At 38.3% G+C, this 23,445-nt stretch overlaps 1 long non-coding RNA gene across 2 annotated transcripts; it reads right to left on the bottom strand.

The window, feature by feature from the left end:
• Positions 1 to 2,060: 2,060 nt before the first annotated feature.
• On the bottom strand, positions 2,061 to 22,184 carry LOC142407695 (uncharacterized). 2 transcript variants are annotated; one of them, XR_012775012.1, is made up of 5 exons: positions 21,911 to 22,184; positions 21,284 to 21,332; positions 16,473 to 16,506; positions 15,730 to 15,819; positions 2,061 to 2,721 (listed from the first exon to the last, which is right to left on the bottom strand). It is a non-coding gene; the product is annotated as an uncharacterized LOC142407695 (long non-coding RNA). The 2 variants fall into 2 exon arrangements; XR_012775013.1 differs by lacking the exon at positions 21,284 to 21,332 and adding an exon at positions 19,925 to 20,677.
• Between the last annotated feature and the right edge of the window lie 1,261 nt (positions 22,185 to 23,445).

Raw genomic sequence — 23,445 nt, 5'->3', positions numbered from 1 at the left:
TGCAGACTCCAGGTTGAGTATAGCTAAGTCCTAAAAATTTGGAGATATATTAATATCTTCTCATTTGCTATTCCCTAGGTTAAGAAATGAAAAAGCAGAAAAAGCAGTTGTAAAATTCTACAGGACAAGCAAATTCTATGATATTAGCTCTCTGCTTTTGTTATTTCCCTAAGTTAATTGTTGAAGAAATCAAGAAACTTCTCACAGAGACATCTAAGTTCAAGGAATTGTTTGTAACATGTATTTTTAATGCTTATCATGCATACTTTGTACTGGGATCCCATCAGATAGTTAATATGCTCAGATAGTTTATCCTCTCAAAGAATACAAAAGTGTGAGAGAAAACTACTATCATGATTTAAAAAAGGGAATAATAACTTCATAGGTGGCTTAATGCAAGTAGTGTGTACAGATTGGTATTTGCTTTGAGATATGGCCAAGCACAGAAGGCCAACATAGTACTTATTATCTTTACAGAAGAAACCTAGAGGTGGAATTGTCCTTGGATATGCAAACGCTGAAGTAGGAATCATTTGGATACTTAGTCTGCAACTCTTTCTAAGTGAGGAGGTAGGATGATTTCTCAGCTGTGAAGATGTATCCTCTCAGTTTCAGCTTGGGTGATTGATTGCTTCCTCTGACAGCTCTTTAACTACAGCTTTGAAAAGGCTTAAAGATTGGAAGCTGGTTTGCATCTAACCCACTTATTTGTAGGAAAGGATCCGAAGAATATCTTGTTAAGAAATAGAGCTTTCCTGACGTGTCATAAAACACAGCAATTGGAAGCAGGTATCTCGTTGGAGTTCCCTTGCTGTGACAGGAGATAGTGAAGCATGGTCTGCCCATGGGAGACTACAGGTTAGATGGTATTAGTCATCTCAGCTTAAGTGGCTGGATAAAAGTACTTTGAAACCTAGCTTATGGATCTCTGTAACGCTCAGAACGAGCAAAGTCAAAGCGTAAACTATAACACAGAAATGTTGTAAAATGAAAATCTTAACAAGCTGGAAATAAACTATTTTTATGGAATTATGACATGATTGAGAAACTGGAAAGCAAATTAACTATTCTCATTGTTTTGATAATTTTGTTTGTGCAATATCTTTAACAAAAATAAATATACAATAAACCATTTCTCTTACTCCTAAATCTGCTGTTGCAGGTGAGTAAAATCTGTAAGTATTCACATTTTCAGGTTTTATATAAGGTTTTGCTTCTACCTTTTTAAGATTTTTTTTTAAATCCTATTTCTTTCCTTTGCAGAGACAATATTAACTGTGTGAGCAAACAAACTGGTTGAGTTAGCAACTGGAAGGATTGAAACACTGCTAGCTCCTAGGGAGATGTGTTTCCAACAATTATCTTAATGAGGTGATTTCTCTTTGAAGTCAGCCTGACCCACGGGTAATTGTTTTACACCAGCTCCAACACCAGGAGCAGCTTGCCAATATTCTTGTCCATTAAGATTCACTGTAACAGCCATGTTCTGTGTTTTCAATTAAATGTATGTTCTACAGGTATGCAACTGTAATGCTTCTCAGCCTGAAGAAGACTCTTTCAATTGTTTTGACTATATAGGCATTTCCCTCTTTATCTGGACATGAGTCAGGAGCTCAGATGTGTCCTCAATAAAAGTTTGGATTGCAGGGCTAGAAAAGAGTAGAAAAGTAGCACACCAGAGGAAATGGGAGTCTTCACTCTGATTTATCAGTTTCCTTATAACTGTAAAGCCTTCCTCTCTCTAAACTTTTCCATTGTCTGAAAAATAATAGTGACTAATTTGAAAATAATTTCTATCTATTCTACCATGTCCATAGCTATTTTCTATCTCATTTCTTTGTCTTGTATACATAAATATCACACCTTTGGTTGGATGAACAAATATGATGTGATTGTTATAAAAACTGCAACACGAAGCCATTTACTACTCTGACCTTTAATGAGGTCTACCTCAGAGAAATGTTTTTTGTATGAGAAATGCATTTTTTCATTTTGTAATTTTTATTTTCAACTATGAAATACATAAGTGAAACATTTCGAAACAAATCAGTGTAGATAAAAATACTGCAGCCTGATATTTTGATTTAAGCTTTGATCGAAGATGTAAACAAAGAATGAAATATTGGAAATTCTGGCAAGATAAAAATGTTAGTGTTGGATTAAATGCCTTCAAGCAATAACAGTGATACTCCTGTAACTTTCACCCTTCTCTTCCCTCTTTCATTCATACTTATTTTGCTAAGTTCAAAACGCAGCTCTGGACCCTGCAACCATTAAGGCCTAACTTAACATGTACCTGAGTCAATATCAATCTGAATTCAGCTGAACTGCATATTCAGGAAGTGAAATATACATGTGTGTGTGCTGGAGTGGGACCTTATAGGACCTTATAGGAGATCTTACTGAGACAGAAATATAAACAATTTTTTTTTTTTTTTTAAAAACCCACAAAAATTGCTTAGACGAGACTTAAGCTTAGAAGTGATTAGGACACTTTTGAACAGTACTTTTCAGTACTTTTGAAAATGTGTTCCCCTGAGATGCTAATCACAGCTTCTGAGCATTTAATTTCCTCAGCAGTTTCAGTGCCCCTGCTGCTAGCAGGACTGCCTGGTGTGAGGTTATGGCTGAACTTCTCACTGCTGCTTTGACAGGCTTCAGGCAGAAGAAATGTGCCATCAGTTCTCTGCAGACCATGCCACACAGCAACAGTTGACCCAGCTGGAAAAGAAGGTGGAGAAAGGAAAAGGTGAATGGAGGCATTTTAGAACTCAGTTATTAAAGTGAAAAAATAAACTGCATTTCAAAGCATTGCTTGAGAGCTTTTTATTTAAAAATATGTTTGGTAAGGAAAAAAACTGGCTACACTGTCTGATAAATCCCTTTTAAATATTATTAATTGTTATTTTATAGAATAATTTAAAAATTAACTGAGGGGGTTTTTTAACAAGAAAAGAATGTCACTCTTGAAGAGACCTCCTTCTTTCTTGTTTTCTTTTTTGTGTTTTTTTTCCCAGTTGTTACACTAATTTATTTGTAAGAAAGGAGAACACTATTTTAGAAAATCACTGTCACAAACTTGACTTATGCTTGAGTTTGGTTTAAGATGCTATGCTCAAAATCATTACCTGTAACTAAGATTTCCAAATGTGTCTAAAGAAGATGGATGATAAAATACCTTTAAAGTGTATCTTTATTATTCTGGTCAGTTCCTATGAATCTTAGCTATAGGACTATGTGTCATCAGGCGATATGATGCCTAGACAAAACTTAAAAACTTATGACTGCAGATACCTGTACACAGAGCCAAAGTGTCAAGTAAAAAAAATGAAAATATCTTGACCCTTCTTGCTGGGGCCTAGATTGCCAAGTCTCAGTGCAAGACTGCAGATGTGAATTATGGCCTTTTTTTTTTTCTCCAGAAGCCTTCACTTTTTTCTTTGAACACATAGAAGAGCAAATTAAACCAGACTAAATTTCCTAATGGTTTAAAAAAGTGCTGGAACATGACCAGATAATATTTTTTCATAGAAGAAATTAGAAATGTAATTTCCCTTTCTTTCATTAGAGGTTGAATTTTTGTAACAACATTTCAGCAAAATTTGTTGGAGAACCTCTAAAAACAGTTGCTATACTTTCTTTTTTTATTATTCAGGTTTTTTAGAATTTTCTTTTTGTGTTCTCTTGAGCTAGCACAGAACTAGCTGTCATATTTATGGTATCACATGGAAATAGTAACTGTTATCATTCATCGGTCACCACATCAGCCTCTTGGTGTATCTACAGTAATAAACCGCACCATGCAGAGGTCTGCCTTGCTTCTAGGTGACTGTCTCTCAGTAAGAGAAATTTAGAGTTCCAGGGCCAATGCATTTTAGTACTTGTAGTATCCCACACCCTGGACTCATTGCAGAGTGGATATATTCTGAATATTTCAAGGATGTATATATTTTTAATTAGATGTTAAACATCTCAGAAACATTTTGAGCAGAATGGGTCTTCTTATGAGTTCCTGCTTTGTCCAGACTTGTTGACTGTCAGTGAGTAGTAAGAAGGTGATAGGATTCCAGTAAGCTCTACTACGAGTATGTTAAGGTAACTAACAAGCACACTCAGAAGCAGAATCTCCCACCATTTCAGTAGAAGATGCAGATCCTACATGTGAAAACTTTATTTCTCTGCTCCATAACTGCTATAGAAAACAAGCATAGTTGTTTCTAAAGATCTGTGTTAAACTAAAAGAATGGTAAACCATATGATGCAACTTAAAAACAGCTGAGGAGATATTGCTTAAAGTTCTAAAAAATAAGTCACCTTTCAGAAAGACAGAGATGCTGAAACTTTAAGTAAGAAGGGTAAAAGTTTTGGAAAAATGGTTAGGAAGTGAAAAGAGATTATAATGGTAAACGGTTTATAACACAGATGTTAAACTCTGGAAAACTGTGAATAATCCTTACCTGCATGTCATCCCATTTGTACAACATAAAGAATGAAAGCCATCTGATATAATAAATTTATGCTCTGTTCATACTTACTACATTATTTCAATGTGTTTTTTTAAGGAGAATTTAGCAAAAAACAAGTCAGCCTAAAATTCATTTCAAGAAAAGAGGGTTTTGAAGTACCAACTTTGTGATCTATGCAGGGAAAAGTAGCTGACAGTGAGAAATGCAGAGGTCAAAGGCAGTCTGACATTTGGGTCAGAGAAGATGAAAAAAGTAATTCAGAAATGTACTTTTTTTTTTAAGAAAATAAAAGAGAGGCATTGAATGCAGAAAGCTGAAAGCAGCATCTTAAAACAGTAAATGGGAATAAACGAGTGGAATTATACAGGAGATGGGGAAAATGTCATGTTCATGTACAGATGTAGATGTCAGCAACTAGAGCAGCAAGAGTAATTTTCAATTCCATATCCACAACCAAATCTTAAATATGTCACTGTTCTGCCTCTGGGTATTTACTTCTGTAGTTTCTGTTCTAGGGCCATCCTTGTGATCATTTCTTACCTCCTCTGAGTTAGCCTCTGGGCTCAGTTGTGGAGGCAATGATGAACCTGACGATTTTGGTCAAATTAAAATCTGTTTAATGAACTACATTTTGTATAATATAAACGATGATTACTTCAGGCAATGAGTTTGACCGATATTAGTTTTTTAGTCTAGCCTGAGCTGTAATATTTGTGAGATGCTATAGCAAGAATTCAACAGTATTTTTGTAATTTGCTTTCTTAATGTTACTCTAACCATGTTAGTTTGTGTTGATTTCTGTACCTCCAGCAAACTTGATGGTTCCATCTCTAAGTACATATGACATTCCCTCTTGTCCTGTCACTGGGTGCCATGGAAAAGTCTGGCTCCATCCTTTTTACTACCCCCCCCATCAAATATTTATACACATTGAAGACCCTCCTGAGCTTTCTCTTCTCCAAGCTGAACAAGCCCAGCTCTCTCAGCCTCTCATATGACAGGTGCTCCAGTCCCTTAATCACCTTCATGGCCCTTTGCTGGATTTGATTATGAGGTCTTTTCCGTCCACATCACCTTGCACACTATGCTTGCCACTTTCTCACTTCATAGGGGCTCTTCATGTCCCCCTTGCATTGTTCCTAGTTTGAAGCTGTCCTCATCAGTTTGGCCAGCCTGTTGGCAAAGAAGCTTTTCCACTGCTTTATTGGGTGGGTCTTTTCTCTTCCTAGCAGTCCTTAATTTTCAACAAGTATCCCATGGTCATAGAAACCAAAACTGCTGTGACATCAGCTGCACAACCAGTTGTTGACCCACAGGATATGCCCACTCCTTCTCAAGCTCTTCCCTTTCACCATCAGGATTAAGGAGACACCACCTGGACTGCCATGCTCTTGACCATCACCTCCAGAGCCAGGTAGTCACACTTGGTGTGCTCCAGGTCTACTCTGGTACTATCATTGGTGCACAGATGAAAAAGCAGCAGGGGTCTGCTGTTGTCTGAGGGTTGGACAAACCTTGGCAGTCTTCCCACAATGTCCCAAACCCATCCCCCAGCAAGAAGCAAATGTCCCCCAACAGCAGGTCAGGTCAGCAGCTGGAGGCCTCTCTCCCCTGCAGCAAAGATACTGCTGTCACTTGCCCCTTCTTCCTGGTGCTACCATGTGGCTCAGTCTCATCTGGCTCATATGATTCATTGGAGAGAGCTCCCAATACCTCATTCATCACTCCCTATCTGCAGGTGGTGCAGGAGCCATCGTGCCCTGCTGCAAGAAGTCACCAGCTTCCAGCCTTCATCATCAGGGAAATGTCCACTTCTCAACCTGATAAGCACAGACTATCTCCTCCTCCTTCAATATAGTGGGGGGTCCAGGCCCTTGGAGAAGATCCAGTCAAACTCGTTCTCTTCATCCATACCATTCTCATTCTTTGGTCACAGATTTAAAACAAACCACCCTTGTGACAATACTTTTTTTAATTTGATGCTGTCATGAAAGCAAGTTCAATTAAATCACACTAATTCTGAGCAGACAGGATGGAGAAGTGAAGGAAAGGGACTGAAAGGGTAAAGAAGGGATTGACTCCTTGCCCTGCTGTCACCAAAATCCCATCAGCATGTTATCATTAGAAGAGTCAGGATCAATCAGAGATGATCAATCAAAGACAGAAATGTCACAACTAGTTCACAGGGAAATCCCTATGCAATGAAAAGCCAGTAATAACACTTCCTTGAGTCTGTAAAGTCATGTTCTAGGCAAGGGTCTCTTCAGCGAGGGGGTCATGACCTCTCCAGAGGTCACCAAAAGTAATCACGGCATTGTGAAGCATTGACAATTTATTACAGTTACTGTAGACAAAATATTACCTTTCCACTCCCATTATATCTTTCACCTTCAAGGCCAAGTGTGAATCTATCATCAGTACCTCAAAACTTATGCACAGGTAATTTTTGCAGGCTTGCCACTGTTACTATGCATATGCGTTTTCCTGCTGGTTTATAGGAAATGCAAAGGTTTCCTGGCATCCTCCTTTCCTTTTACTTCGCAGAAACTGCACTGGGATTCCAGTAACACCAATAACAAGGCACAGAGACATCCCTGGGAGTTCAAGGGCACTGATGAAGCATGAACCCAAAAGGGAATAAACATGAAATAACGTGACATGTGGACAGGCTACAGCGAATAACACAAGGTAGATATACAACTTCATGAAATCCCACAGTGAGGCAGGATGCAAAAAAAGTTGCAGCCAACAAGGGATGGCAAACTGCCTGCTCTGAGTATGCCTGAGGAAAGAAAAATGTGCCTTTCCAGGATGATCAGCAAATCCTCACCTCATCTTTGCAATTGGGTTCCTGTTGCTGCTGCCAAAGACAGGAGGGAGGACTGGAAAGAGGGGAAGGAGGCATTTCCCGGCAACAATAGCTCTTCCTCTGAAAGTCTTTTCTGGCTGCCTTCCCTGGCCTGGGCCCGAGATTCATGGTCTCCCCCTCACTAGGAGCAGGACCTCTTCCAGTTATCTGCCAATTCTTGGGAAGCTGAGAAGAGAGTAGGGATACTTGGATGTGAAACATTGCTGTTAAGGGTGGGCTATCACACCAAAGGGAAGAGGGAGTGGGGAACAGGGACTGAGATGGGCACATGGACCCTGTACTCCTGAGGAAGACATGAGCGGGTTTCAAGAGTGAGGACCAGGAAAGGAAGAGGAGGCATGGCCTCACTCAGCTTCCCTGAAGCTTCCTGACCTCTTGGCACCTTTCTCCACTCCTCCCCCATGCATACTACTTCTCCCCTGACTGCACTCAGCCACAGCCGCGTACATCTTTTCCGAGTCTATCCATTCAGGCCCATGGGTGATGGAGGCTCACCCCAAGCCCATGCAGTTCGGTTCCTGCTCCCGTTGGCCCACATGGACCAACACCTGCAGTGGTTTCGCTTTGATCCGTCGCACTTTCCTATGCACTATACTTATTTCTCTAAAGGGCAACAAGAGATTTTTGCCTCATGGAAAGGGTATCTTGAGCAGGTACTATCTAGTTCCTAGAAGGCAATACTTCTTTGCCTTCCCATTTGCTTTTGCTGTCTATCTTTTAATTGTGGCTTTCACCCAGTCTGTCACCCTGTTGCTCTGTGGGTACCCAAGGTAAGACACCTTGACGTTTAATCATTTGCTGCAGTGTACAATAGCTAATTGTCTCAGCAGAGCATGTCAGCTGTGTGTTACCTTGCAAAGCAGATCTCCAGATACCTTATCACGGTTCTTGGGTGCACTCCAAACAGCCCACTCCAGCAGAATAACAATGAGCAGGAAACAGGCACAGCCAGATAGTGCCAATCTGAAATGTCAGCATCAAAGGAACCAATGAGCTGAGAACACTGCACAAATACACCGGTCTTGGTCTAATAATCAAATTCCCTTACAAACCGATCACAAAAGGCAATGGTCCAAACTGCAGTGTAAAAGAGATCGTGAAGAGCTGGCATGAGACACTCAGCATTTTTTGGGACTGAAATCAGAGACATTTATAGAGTATCAGGTGGCAAGCGCTCCATCTGAACAGACAGGGCCAAGATTTGTACTGGGATGACTTTATATGGTCTGTTGTAAGAGAGTAGAATGAAGAGGTATAAAAGAAAGCAGACACTGGGTTGAGTAGCTCGTTTGGTCCCTTGCAGCTCTAGTAGGGACCAGGAAGTTATCATACAACATGGTGAAGTCAGAAAGTGGGTGGAAACAAGGCCTACAGCAACAAAAACAAGTTAAACAAGGAGTCAATGGAGAGTCAATTAAGACAAGAGTCCCACAGCAAACTATATGGGAGGTACACGACATCTAGCAAATAAACAAATGTTTGCCCAAAGCTTATTGCCTCAAAGGTAATGGGAAGTGCTGGAGGTGGAATCAGGGCGTGCCATGAATGGTAGCTGCAGTTTTATCACTCTGTAAATGTTTCTTTATCAAAATAGTGAGATGTAATTTTTGAAAGTTGGAACTGTCTGAGTCCTGAGTAGGCAACAGATGAAAATGTGGGTCTTGTGCACATCTCTGTGTTCATGTTCAAACCCAAGCTATGCTCTTCTATGTTAGAATTCAAATGAAGATAACATGGAGCTGATTCATATCTTGCGCCAATAATTAGAGATGACCAGTTTCTTTACTTCAACTTCAGTTCCCAATGTGGATTACCTTCACATTGAATTAGGTGAAAATATCATTTGGGAATATATATGTTATATCATTGTAACATACGTGCAATATCATAAAAATAAGTCATACTTTAAAACACTTGCTCACTTTAGTGGATACCAGGTAGTTGTAGATAGATAGTAGGAACCATATGTAAGGAACTGTGTTGAGATTACCTCAAGGACACATGTCCATGATGCTTTAATTATAAAACCACTTTTTAACAATGGTAATGGCTTCTTTAAACAACAAACACTATCTGGTTACAGAAGAACCTGCAATGCAAAATTCATATCTTAGGATGTTTTGAATAACCATTGAAAGTTAATATTTTGTTTCAGCCTAAGTGTGGACTCTGATGCTTTTCTTTCAATAAGCTTAATTTTTAGGGTTTGGAATCTTAATCTCAAAATTAAATGTAAGGACAAGAAAAACACACTAGAGGAGGTTTTCAAATGCTGGAATGTATGCTCAAATCACTGAAATGTATATTTCTGAATCTCTTAAGATCAAAAGATAATCTGTCACATTCACTTTTGCACATTGGTTGGTAATACATAGAATTTGTCATTACAGTAATTAATATGTATTAATACAATATTCATTGAATTTCTAAAACACTAATTCTGAAAAAAAAGTTCTATACAATCTTATATGTATCAGTAAATTTGCCATAAAGCAGACTAAAATAGAAGATAAAAGGAGATCTTTTCAGCTTGTATGACCAAGGTTAAGAAAATGATGATATATGTCTGCTTTTCCCCCAAAATTAAGATTGACTACAAATTAGGGTCACTCTTCCATAATGTAGCCAATTAAAGTGCTGAACAGATGTAAAAGTGACCTACAGGTTCATAAGTTTTTAAGGCCAGAAAAATCATTGAAATTATCTTGTCTGACATCTGCTATAACATAGGCCATAAAACCTCATCCTGTTTCTTTCCGTCATGCTGTTAACATGTCTTACTGTAAAGCATTCCAATAAATAGTAGAACATTTCTATAAAACTCTTCAACCCCTTTTAAAATCATTTTCTTGCATGAAGTAGGCTGAGGTCTAAACATTAGACTGTGGGGAAAGTTTGTGCTATTTATAACCTTCACTGAAAGTGCTATAACTGTATCCCTCATTCCAGACCTTGCCTGCAGGTTTGATGTAATTGTACAGGTCTTTCTGTCATTAAACTAATGAGTTTGAGTTTGCGAAAGCATGTTTTATGTCAGGCAATGAGGCATCACACCTGATTAGGAGTTGATTTCTTAATAAAGAAGGGTTCTTTTTCTTCTTGTGGTTGTAAATGGCATTAGGATTTCAATATTAGGGCCAAGCTTAACAATTTACTGTGTGGTTTTACAGGACTCTGTAATTTGAGGAAAAGACACTTCCTTTCTGATGAAGACTATCACGATCTGTTTCGCCAGCTGGACCACAAGAACCATCCTCATAGACGTGAAAAGGAAAGTTACAGCTCTACCAATGCAATGCTTTCAAAAATCTCTGAATCAGAACATCAAAACCTCATAAAAATCATGAGGCTTTAATATACAATAATTGTTGGAATATTTTATTTGCTTTCTCAAATATTCTGACAGCCAAATTTGACAAGTGGCATCGGTGGAAATTGTTTTTGAGTGGTGCTCTAAGTAGACATTTCTACCTGATCTAGAGAGCGAGCTAATGTACTACTAGGTCTAATTGTTGTTCTTATACTTTCTAGATCTGTTTGTACAGTGGATTTTAAGTCCTATAGGTAGGGGCTTCTTTTAAGATGTTTACATACAGTAATCCTAGTAACAGTCTCTGTTCAAAGACACCTAGTGCTCTTCTGGTTCTGTACATTACATAAATGTAAAAAATTGATGTCTGTCAGTCCTGTCATGATCTCTTTCTCTTCAGCAAATGCTCAGAGACTGAGAATAAGTCAAATGAAAATAAATTAAATCAGATATTTCTATGCTGACAGGTTTTTTTCTTTTTTTTTCTCAGGGAAACAATTTTAAATGTTTTCAAAAATATCTTGTCATTGAATAAGAAATTGGAATCTGAGGAACGCCAGAAAAAAATCTGCAAGTCTAGAACACAAAAAAACTTGTTCAGACAATACTGGTAACATCATCAGTAATATGGTATTTTTTTCAGAGACTTTTACTGGAGGGATTTATCAGAAGCCTACTACAGCAGGGTAGCTCTTCAAACAGCCTGCAGCTCTTTAGGGCTGACACAAGCTGTAGTTGACACTAGCTGTAGCTGGCACTACTGCTAACAGTCAGCTTGAGAAGGTCAAGATAAACGATCTCTTCAGATAAGTGCCCACACATTAGGGGCATATCAATATGAATGCTACAGATTACACATGCTAAGATATAATATTATTTTTATCACCATGGGAGGAGGAAAGGCAGTATAGGAAGCCAGACCCCATACTGACTTTGTTAGCCCTCTCAAAAGTCTCTAAACCTCCCATTCTTTGCAAACCTTTTCCTTTTTTCCTTTTTTGATTCCACAGTCTCTGTTTATCTTGTCAAAGGACAGAAAGTTCCTAATGGAAATTAATTTCTTTCCCCTGCTAGCTTTCTTAATTAAGCTTTTGCTACAAGGGCTCTCAGGTTTCTCTTCTAAGCAAGGCTCTCTGATAGCCTTAGTAAAAACATTAAACACTTCTTTGTGCAGACACTAATTTTAAGGAGCTGTTATCTCTAGTTTCTGTACAAACGAGCATAACCAGACCCCTTCCTGATCCTATCAGCTCTATTTAGTAGGCCTTCGTTCCTGTCGTGGCTGTATTTCTCTTTGGAAATTACAGTAAGAGGTACTGAAGTGCCTATTCTAGCAGTCAGGTCCTGACAGCCATGCTATCTGTGGAGGGAGCTCTTCTGAAATGTTATCTGCTGTATATCAAAATGTATATGAAATCTTTCTGTCTTTTGGGCTAATTTGGAAAGCAATGAGAACCTTCAAATATTTGGATCCAGCTGTCACCACTCACGCAGGGTGACCTCACTGTGCTAGGCAGAGTTATATTAAGAGCTACTCTGAGCTAGCTCCAAATGAGATGATATGTCTACATGATATAAGTCAGAGTTTGTAGAAAGGGAGAAAAAAAGTTCGTTTGGGTAACTAGTAGAGCTGGAAAAAATACGTGAGGTTTCAAGCAATCAAAAACTTTCTGTTAATAGAGTCGGCATACTTCAAAGCTAAATACAGGCTGAAAAAATTGCTCTCAGCTTAATGATATATGTTAATTGGTTAGACTGTGAGATCAGGTAGCTGACACTTTGTAAAGCAGAAGACTGTTTCAAATGGAGAGGGACATTAAACTGTTTATCTTGCTATCAGAAAGAGAATGGGAGAGAGGATTTATATCCTGTGAACTGTAAGATACCAGCATGGAAGTGGAAGAGAGAAGATAGTATGTTTAAAAAATGGTACTTTTACTGAACCCATGTTTATTATTTTCTTATTGGCCTCTTCACTACAGAGGTGAAATCATGCTTTAGCCAGGTCGCATTATGTTTGGTTTATGATACAGTAATCGACAGCCTGGAACATGGAGACCTTAATGTGGCTTTAACTGGTAGAAATCCTTTGTTTTTACCTAAGCTGTATATTAAGATGTGAGCTGGAATGGATGGGCTGATTATCCTTGCGGATGTTGAACAATATTGACATAAATTTGCTCTACTGTTGGCACGTTATTCATTTTCACCACCATTAGAGCTTTATCTTTTGATAGGAAGCCTTCACTGATCTAGTATTCGAACATGCACATGAGACTGTATCTTTGTCAAGGCCATTATCAATACGCTGAGTGATATTCAAATTTGACCAGTAAATTACTTTCCTGAGTGCAGCTCAGGTTCTTTGACAAACGAGCTCTTCAACAAACGGTGATCGGCAGTGTAAGAGGAGGCATTTGTTTAAGTCATGCAGATGACTGAATAAGGCATAGGCCTGAAATTCATCCACTCCAATATATATTTATTTGGTTGCAGGAGTGCTCAGGGATTTTCTAAGTAGTTGAACATATATTAAAGGATCAGTCCAATGATTTTTCAGTTCAGCTCAGGTGTTGTCAAGACCAATTTTTACTTTGCCATTCTTAAGGGGATTGGTTTGCAGAGTTTGTTCATCCATTGTACATGGCTCTCTGCAATGACGAAGCTGCTGCTTTTGCTGTCACTTATTGCTTGTTTGATGTTCTATAACTTTCATGGGACTGATACATAAACTCATCTGCAGTGGCAATGAAGGATTATTCTCTCTCTCTCGGATCACTAGGAAGCTTCTTTATGCTTATGCTGTCTTTTCCGTCAGTCATATCTATATTTCTTAAGAACCTCTGCCACAATTTCCATCTTTCCTTAATTAATAGAGAAGCCAATCCTTCACCAACTGGTAAGACAATCAGCTGGGATCTTCAGCAAGAGGATACACCTGAGTCACCTGTTTATATTTTTCATCTTGATGAGTTATTTCTGGCTCCAGGCACGTAATTCGTACTGAAGTTTCTTGAGATGCACACTGAAAGCAGTGTGACAAGAAGATCATACATTTCTAGCAGTGATTTTGTATTTCCTATTATGGTGTTAAATTACTTAATATGATCTTTGCAGCTCACCTTTTTAAAATTTAAGTGGCTAGGAAAAATTACTATGTGTGGCGTTAGAGCTGCTTTTATATTTATAGCGACGGACCAACACAAACTGAGACAAGAGACGATGACTAAAGTAGGATTTTTTTTTTGGTGCAGTCCAGCAGTGTTATTGCTGTTAAGCCCCACGTAAAATGCGTCAGTATTCTAATTTCCATTTTCTGCTATTGAAAGATGTAGGTTATGGAATAAGCTTATATGTGAGACACCTGCCTGCATTTCAGCTAGTTACGCTACTTCATTATTTGCTTTTAGCAACTGTTAGTACTGCAGCTGTTGAAATTACTAATGTTCAAGCTTCCTTTATTATTAAGACACAATGGTTTTTAAGATTAAACTCTTCAGGCAAGGCTTCCAGACAGTCACTATGTGAGATACTGCTACCATCCTTTGACAGGATTTCACTATTTCCTGTATGAGTTGTGAAGGATGCATTGACAACAAGATCAGATTTGACAAAGGTTATACTGCTATACTGCTTGTGAATACTCCAATAACTAGCTTAATTTGTGATGTTAATTTTCCATTTGTGTGCTTCTTATTGACATAGCACCTGACTCTGTAACTAGGACAGCTTGAGGATGCTTTTTGTCACTGAAAGCAGATTGATCCTTTGAAGTATTGTTTTATCAGTGTGAGCCTTCATGAAAGACCTTTTATACAGTATTGCCAACTTGATGAACTAGGTATAATTTTTGTTACAGTAGTAGGCACGTATCAAAATTTCCAGATTAAATTTGTCATAAACTTCAGTACAAACTCTCCAACAGCGACACCTCCATTAGTGCTAGTATAATAGCACTAATAAAACCCACTTTTCCCTCCTAAGCAACACCAAGGAACAAACCACCAGTGATATTCATAGTTAACCTTGAGGTTTTCCAGAAAGTTTGTTAGAGGCATCTGACTATATACCAATGAGAGCTTATAGATATGTGAGCCACTGTAGCCATCACTGCTTTCATCCCTTTCCTTGTTGGGCATAAATGTTCTTTCAGTTGATCAACACTACCATATGTTAACTCATGACTGCATTAAAACTGCCTATACAATAGCTTTCTATGGTGTGAAGATCTTATGCCATCTCTAGAAGGAATTTTAAATTAAAACCCTTTGGATATTTTACCTTCTGGAAGCTGTAATACTTCTTTTTTGATGTGTTGATCTAGGACCTGACCTACAAGGGTGGGAAGGGTAATAAGACTTTCATAAGATAGAAAGTAAAGAAGATGAGTGCAAAATTGAACTGACAAGCTTTAAGGTGGTAATGTTCTTGTGTGCACTCGTGACAGCTGGTTGGAAGATTTGTGCTGAAAAGAAGTGGTTCTCCAGCTAGAAAGTATTTCATAAAAGGTTAAAAAAAATCTGGTTTTGGCATCTACCTTTGAAACTAATCACATTCTCCAAGAGAATAAAATAGATTGTTCTTTTCAATAAGAAGACATATGCCCGTGTTACTAAAAATATAGACTAGGAAATTGTACTCTAAGTATTCTGAAAGCCTACTTAACAGGGTAAAGTATTTGGAAAAGCCTCCTAACAAAGGTAGAGACAAGCACTAAACAAGCTAGTTACTGAGTACACAAGATATGTAAACAGGACTGATAAAAAGGGAAAAGTATCTGGAAAAAGAAGCATCTACAAGGACTTCAGATTTCCAAATATCTTTTAAACAAGATGGTTGATATAGTCCCTGATTCACCATGTGTATTATTAATAAACATGGTCTATCTTCTCTATTTAGGTTTTTATTCTATTAAGATCCTTTTGGTATCTAGTTAAATAATATGGTTATCATATACAATGCATACACATTAAAAAATCACATCTCTACATTTATGGCTGTTGCCCCAGGGATTTTGAGGGCCACCTGTTGAATGAGGAGAGTTAATACAGTGATTCATGAAAACAGAAGGGGTCAAAGCTTACCTTTTCCACTTCCATGAAGTCTGGAGACATCAAAACAAGAACGATTCAATAAAGTGAAAGGCTGTGTGTTTTACTGAGGCAAATTTTAGTCTAGAATAAAAATGATCCTCCAGTCAATGTTTTGAAGTCTGAAAACATCAAGTCTATAGCCACAATTAAACAAACTACCACAAAACACCTGAATTAAATTTGGGGAAATCTGAAAAATTTCTATAAACTTTTGTTATGCAACAATTAAAATTAAAATGACAAGTTATTCAAGATGAGCCTCGGGTTTTTCTCTAATCCGAATATGAAGAAATACTATTAAAAGGTGTTACAACAACTTATTTCAACTTAATTTTATGAGAGACCTTCCTTCTTCGTCAGTGTACCCTTTAGTTATCCAGTAGTACAGGAATTTCTAGGTGTCTATTCCTCTACATCTTTATCTCTCAATAGGTTTGTACTGTACAAAAAAATTACTTATTTCCATGCTTCTGCATCTGATGTATATATTCTGGAGAAGAAGGATGCATACCCCAGATTTGAGCGTACGCTGACACTATAATTAACTTCATATTTATTAAAGTTCTGTGTTCTCTGTAAGCCATCAGACTTTACAGGTGCGTTAGAGGTCAAGATGCAGCATTGTCAAAGTGTAATCTCCTTTAAGTAGCAGGAATTAACCTTGAAGTATCACAGAAATTATAACTATGTTCTCCAAGGAGAAGATGGCTTTTTTCATTCTACTCTATTCTTACCTTGAGAGTGTCGAAAGAACTTCTTTTTTGTTGCCTGAAAGGAGAATACACTGTTCACACATTATACATTAAAATGACTGAAAAGGAAGAGGAAAAAGACAAGTTGATAAAATGATCAGATCTGTTCTTGAGGACTATTTGTAGATGACACTTTTAACTATGCATTCAAAAATAATTTAGATCAGAAGGCTGAACATAACCAGTCATCTCAGGTTATTTCTGAACTGCTGCTTGCTTAATATTTTTGGAATACAAGCCCTTTGGGGCAGACTATATTTCTCAATACATCTGAATACTGTGGAAATCACAATATGCAACAAGCATAACAAGAATCTTAATTGATTAATAAGATTGGAGTGTCTAGAACAAGGTGAAGGAAAGACAGAAAAGTTCCCATGAACATTCAGTTACCAACCAACATACACTTAGGAAACGAACACTTAAACATCTTCTTTAAGAATGGCAAATTATATAAATGCTTGTTAAATAGCTGAGGCATTTTATGTATGTGTTGTTATGGGACTTTTTTTTCAGTCTCGTCAAGCACAGACAGAAAGAGAATGTATCTAAATGTCCACTGTGTCTATTTTTTACACATTCCATAAGACTGATGCTCACAATTACTGGGCATATTGAATTTCTTCAGGACATGCCTTCTATTATTAGAATTTGCAGTGAGCACAGAGATAAATGTTTTTAGCAATGAAGTTTGTGAGCTAAACTACTGTACATCAGATCAAACATTCCTCCACTGTGATGGATGACTTCCCTTCCGCTCTAAACTTCTGAAGCTGTTCTGTTTATTTCATTTCAAGCTCACTTTAATCCACACTTGAAGGAGCCAAATCTATATTCAATGTTGAGGCTGCTCTGTGTTCCTGTCAGATCTTTCCCTTTATTTTGTTACCAATGCTATTTAAAGGTCCTCCACTAGAAAGCTTAGAATATAAAAATGTATACATGTTAATTTTACATTCTGTATGCAATCGCTATGATAAAAAAGCAAATGTTTCAGTAGCTAATAACTACATAGCATGTCTTATGTTCCTCTGGCTAAGGATTTCTTTTTCCTTTGGTAAGGTGGTACATTAGGTCATCAGATTAGGTTAGCACGGAAATTTTCTTTACCTGTCTTGAAAGTTATCAAGTAAGAGAGAGGCTGCATTTGTATTAATGTCTTCTTTCTTTTCACCTCCAAATTTGAGTGAATTGGTCTCTATATATTCAGAGATGTCTGCAGAGCTTTCAGCATCAGTAGTAACTAGAAGCCCCTATTTTTGAGTGTATTTTTCAGTGTAAAATCCTTTGACTCTGCTGCCAAGATGAAACTAGGCCTGAAGAAATGCTCATTATCTTCAACTGACCATCCTATATCAAACACAAAGTCTTGAGCACCCGCCAAAATTAAAATGTTTCCCTGTTGTATTTACGTTTGGTAGCATTTGTGGAAGACACAATTGTAAGACCATAGAATTCAGTTTTCACCGTCTCACCACTCCCCTCTGTAAGCTCAGTAAAAGCTAAACCAAAGGGTATGCTTAGCAGCATGGTTCAGATCCTAAGCCACTGGCCTGGTGTTTTGGTCTCATAAGCATATTAGACAGCTTTATGGGATTTGCATTTAACAAAACTGTAAGGAGATTAATTACAGCTTCTTAAGCCACTGAAAGGTAATATAAAATCAATTACTTTATTATTGGCTAAGCGAGACCACGTGGTAGCAGGCAGGACAAAAATCAAATGAGCACAACACTTTAGCTCTCCATTACAGGTTCCCATTACCAAAGACTTTTCAGATGTGTAGAGATGATCATGAAATATGGGATAATGTTAGCTAATTTTTAACAAGGGGACATTATTTAAATTCAATGATAGCTAGACATAAGGCCTTTGTAGGACTACAGTGGTCTTTTGTATTTCACTGAAGACTGCTGAAAAATTCTGCAGATAATGAATAGAGGTCCAATGTTTTCTTCCTGCAGATAAACAGCCATGGATTTATCATTTGATAATCAATGCATAGTTCAGTGGGAACAATTCCATTTGTCTGCATCTGGTACAGTATTTACGCCTTACTATATTTCACAAGGCATTTTAAACAGTTCATCATGAAGAATCAGATGAGATTTTACTTCCAGAGTTTTGAAAACAACATTGAACATATTTTCTGAGTTTTTATCTAGGGATATGACTGTAAACCAAGTAAAAGTATAAACACCCCCCCCCCCCTTAAGTTTGTTTTTCTCATATGCCTGACATCCTCCTCCTTCTATGGTTTCCTTAGAATATAGGATATTTTATAGTGATGGCCAGGAGCGCATGCAACAAAAACAGGAACAAGCTGAGCTGAGCTCTTCTCCCTTCCTTCTCCCAGGTTCAGGTTATACCCCACAGCAGAAGGCCCGTTCTGCTTGGCAAATCATACATAGCTGAGACATACGATGGCGCAAGTCTCCATGCATGGGACAGACACACATTTCCAGAGGCTGCAAAGCAGTATAAAGTCTCATTAGCTGGGAAGGAGGCAGAGAGCAGCTACAGTACTGTGAAAGAGCCAGTTTTGTGTGGATTGCTGGAGGGAAGATAACGGGGGGTAAATTTAATAAACCCAAGACTGCTATTAGTATAATGCCTATTAAATTCTTTGGAGTTTTTCATGTTCAATAGTGACTCCAAATCCAAGTATTTTGCAACCCGTCAGGGATCCTAATTCTTGGTGTAGAATATATATGCTAACAGGAAAGGGAGTCCTGCTGTGCTTTATCTCATTTCATTATACGGCCCCAAAATATGTATTTGGAAAAGCACACTTTCAACTAATATTTTGACTGAGATGAACTAGGTGCATGAACATTGCTGCCACACATGTTCAAAGATGGTTGAGTTGTAGTTGCACACTATTCTGACCAATGAAACGTTATTCTCAAAGCTTCTCCAGCAATAGATATTCTAAATTATTCCACCCTGATGAATATCAACTTATATAGCTTTTTCTACAGGAGAGGCAGGACATCATTACTGCAGTTCAAAAATGTTGGAACTCATACTTGTTTAATAAGATAAACTTGTATTTTCTGGATGCATTGATGACATATGTCACATTATTGTCTTGAATAGCATATTACTATTGCTTCATAACAGTGCATGGGTAAAGATAAGGTGAGGTAACTGTTGGCAATGGGAATATAATGCCTCTTCACAGCAGTGAAGTCATAATATGATGTAAATATATCCATTAGTAGAAGGCTCAACAAAAACAGTATTTAGTTTTAAAGGTGTAAAGGATATTAAGCAATTCCTGAACCTTGCACAGATACACTGCACTGGGATGAATTTAGCCGAAATTAAAAAGGAAATAAATGACCAATATGATCGATGAAACTCATTGAATTAATATCATTGTAGGTAGCTTAGAGTCATAAAATATAAATTCCTTCAGGAAGCTCACACACCTCGCTGTCTATTTCAAAATAATTTTGTCTTCCAGTGTAAAAAAAAATCTTATAAAACAGTGCTGGCTAATCCCAAATCATAAGAGCTTTTGGCTGGAAAAACAATAAAGATAACCACAAAAGTAAGTCTTGAAGAACAAGAATCCTGAAAAACAAACACTTCCTGGGAAGTTCATTATGAAAAAAGAGACTGCGCTCTGCTCTTGTACAGAGCAATAGATTTCACCAGTTTGAAAAGCAGAGGAATGACTGAGTTCTGCAGCCGCTTCCAAGCAGGTCGGAGAGCATCCCCCTGAAGACTGTGGCTCTGTTGTGCATTAGGGACCAATAGAGACTCCATGAGCTCTCATGTGGACGCCTTAAATGTTATCTCATCTGGTCATCGGAAAAAAGATGGGTGCGAACAATTATGTAAGATCTTCTGGCAAAATAAACGAACTGGCTGTTTTTGCCTCTTCTCCATTTGCTTAAATCAAAATGCTCAAATAGCAAAGCAGTGATTAGGGAGAGACTGCTCCTTCTGTCATAGGTCAGGAATGTGACTGTCTGCTTTTAAGATAAGGCTTGGCAAAATCATTTCTGGCCAGAGCCTTGGCACACTGAATTAGATAGGGATCTAATTGAGTCCTTTTTACAGCTGGTCTTCAAATACTTATCTAATGAGAGAACTTGGTGAAATTTCCCATTTGAGCCGCTAAGTGTCATAACAGTCTGAATAGATACGAGTGATGTCTTGGAGTTAATAAATCCCTTCTGGAAAAAAAAAGAAAAGAAAAAAGAAAGTTTAAAAAATGCTCTTAGATTGCTCAGGTTTTGGTCACCTACTGACTAATCATCTCCTGACTAATCCTCTATAAAGCTGAAGTCTCAGTGGTTTCCTCTTATCCCCTTCCTGATTGGAAAGTTACATTCTTCCAGACAGGAAGCAGGAGCAATCTCATGTGATATACACAACCATTAACAAGCACAGCCAACACTTTGAAGAATGAGCAACAACAAAAGCACAATCTAAGGTTATGTACATTTTTCCTGTAAAATTATTCCCTCATTTCTAGCATATTTCTATGAAGGACAATATAGAAAGTGTTGAAAGAGATATATGAGATCTGCTTAGACGAGAACATGCTGATAAGGAGTGGCACATGTCATGACAGAAGCATTTCTTCTTGGCCTATTACCTCCCATTCTTTCCAGTTTCTCCTCCTCAGCATAATGCTGAAATGTGACTAAAGCAATAACAGTGATTAAAATGTCAGAATGCTCTATCTCTCACTGTCCATCTTATTTTTATCATCTACTCAGATAGGTACACACAGTTGTGCAGGGAAAATGGTAACTCAGTGAGGCTGAAGTTATTACCCACTTAAAAGATGAGCATCGTGCTTTGCTGCTTACTCCATGTGAGGGTCTGTAAGCACACGTAGAGAGAGATGAGGGAGTGTGTCAGTGTATGTGTGTACTTGTGTGCATGTGCATGTTATATGCAATATAAACTTGTAAACATCAGAAGGCTTATTTTTGGTGGGATGAGTGACACTTCATATACATTTGGCAGCACAGCTTGCCTCCTTAGAAAACTGTTTGCAATGTTATTATTAAGCAGCATTAAGCACTGAATGATTCCCCCTATCTGCAATATAAAACATTCATGAAAATTTCATAGGTCCCTTTTTGCAGTAGGCATGCTAAGTAGATTCCGTGCAATTGCATTATGGCTGCATTTGCAATTTTATAGTTAAAAATATATTAGTACTGTAATTATTAACCCTAATACACAGGGATTTATAGCAATCTGATAAAATAGCCTCCAGAGCAGGCAAGTTCTCAATGAGAAAAAGCAAAATATATCTGGAATAGAAATCATCACCCTCTTCCCCTTTGAAGAATGTAACTAATCTTCACTAAATTGAATTTATGTAAGTTCTACGAATCCCCTCACAGTATATGGACTAGCTTGTCATCCATTCCTCCCCAAGACACACCTACCTGGGGAAGGACACCACAAGACTTGACCATCTATGGGAGATGCCAGGGAAGGACTGTTCATCCTGTGCCTTCACATAAGAGATCCGCAGTCTGCCTCGCTTTGTGAACAGTGGAGTTCCTCTATTTCCTTGTGGGTGCTGCTGAGAAAGGGTAGGATATGGTGGGACAGTATTTGCCCAAGTTTGCACATGACTTCAGGTTCATCCTGTAAAAGGGCATCTGATCTTTCAGTCTGGTGACTAAAAGGCAGGCAGATGTCATTTTAAGGACGTCCTCTAGCGCATGGAGTACAAAAACAAGGATCTGAGCTATGTTCAGGCTGTGAGTCACTTAGGCATGAGAACAGCCTTGACCATGGAGTGTGCAGGCAGGCGTAGGAGAGTCTCTTCCTGCTGTCTAGCTCCTCCTGCATCTCAGAGAAGCAGTCATCAGCAAATAATGATTAACCAGATGATTCTACCACATGATTACATATTTTAGCATACAGTTGTTATCTGGAAGTAAAAACAACTCTTTAACCATTATTTGGATTTCTATGGCCCAGAGATGCCCTTGAATAGCATAATTTACAATAGTTTTAAAGACAATATCTGTAATATGTAGACACACCAAAAGTTATTGCTCCTGCAATGTTTCCAATGGAAACAGCAGCCAGTGTACTGAGATCACTGACTACAACTGCTGTGTCTCACTGTTATGTTGCAGTCCTCTCTGTGCCTACCTGATATCTCTTGCTTTTTAGCCTTTGTAGGGCACACTGCCTTCTTGTTAAGCATTCACAAAGACTACTTCTATGCTAGCAAATAAAATGGTATTGGGCCTACTTGCCAGTCTTGGGGCTGGAGGATGCAGCAGGACTCCCACCTACACACCCAAGCTTTCTCCCTTCCCAGGACAGTCTTACCTCACCATACGGTCATTAGGAACCGCCCCTGACTTGTGCCATCCCTTGCAGCAGCCCCAGCCAACGCCTTGGCAATCACGACATGGCACAAGCCAAAACCCCATGTAAGGGAGTGTGCTGATGACTAAATAGCCGGGGAAAAGCGTTCAAACCTGAGTCTGTTTAGATGCAGCCACAGGTGCTTCTACAGCACCATGGGGTCCTGACATGCATTTTTGCTTCTTTAAACTGCAGTGAAAGTATTATCGAAGTTTAGAAGAAGCTCTGGTGACTAGTAAGCAAGTCAGAAGCCCCTGCTGCTTCATTGCTAGGCTCTGCATCTGTATTTCGGGGCAGAAAGATGACCCTATTATGTAAAAGGCAATTGAATGATCCTAGTTAATCTTTCCAGTGATTCCAGAGTCCTACAGTCCCTGAATAGTTTGTTTTACTTCTGTTACTGCTTTACCTTGATACATAGCCTGAGCCTCTGTCTATCTAGTCTGTACTCATTACAGCTGTTTCTGATCACATTTCTACTGCAGACAGGGTACCCATATCTTTTTTTCTTTATTTCCTGTGGAAAAAAATTCCTTGATTCAAACTGAATGCCAGATAGATAAATTAGCATCTCTTTCCTCTTTCCCATGGA

Source organism: Mycteria americana, chromosome 3, assembly GCF_035582795.1.
Source record: "Mycteria americana isolate JAX WOST 10 ecotype Jacksonville Zoo and Gardens chromosome 3, USCA_MyAme_1.0, whole genome shotgun sequence".
NCBI classification, from domain to species: domain Eukaryota; kingdom Metazoa; phylum Chordata; class Aves; order Ciconiiformes; family Ciconiidae; genus Mycteria; species Mycteria americana.
This window is presented reverse-complemented; position numbering and strand designations above follow the sequence as displayed.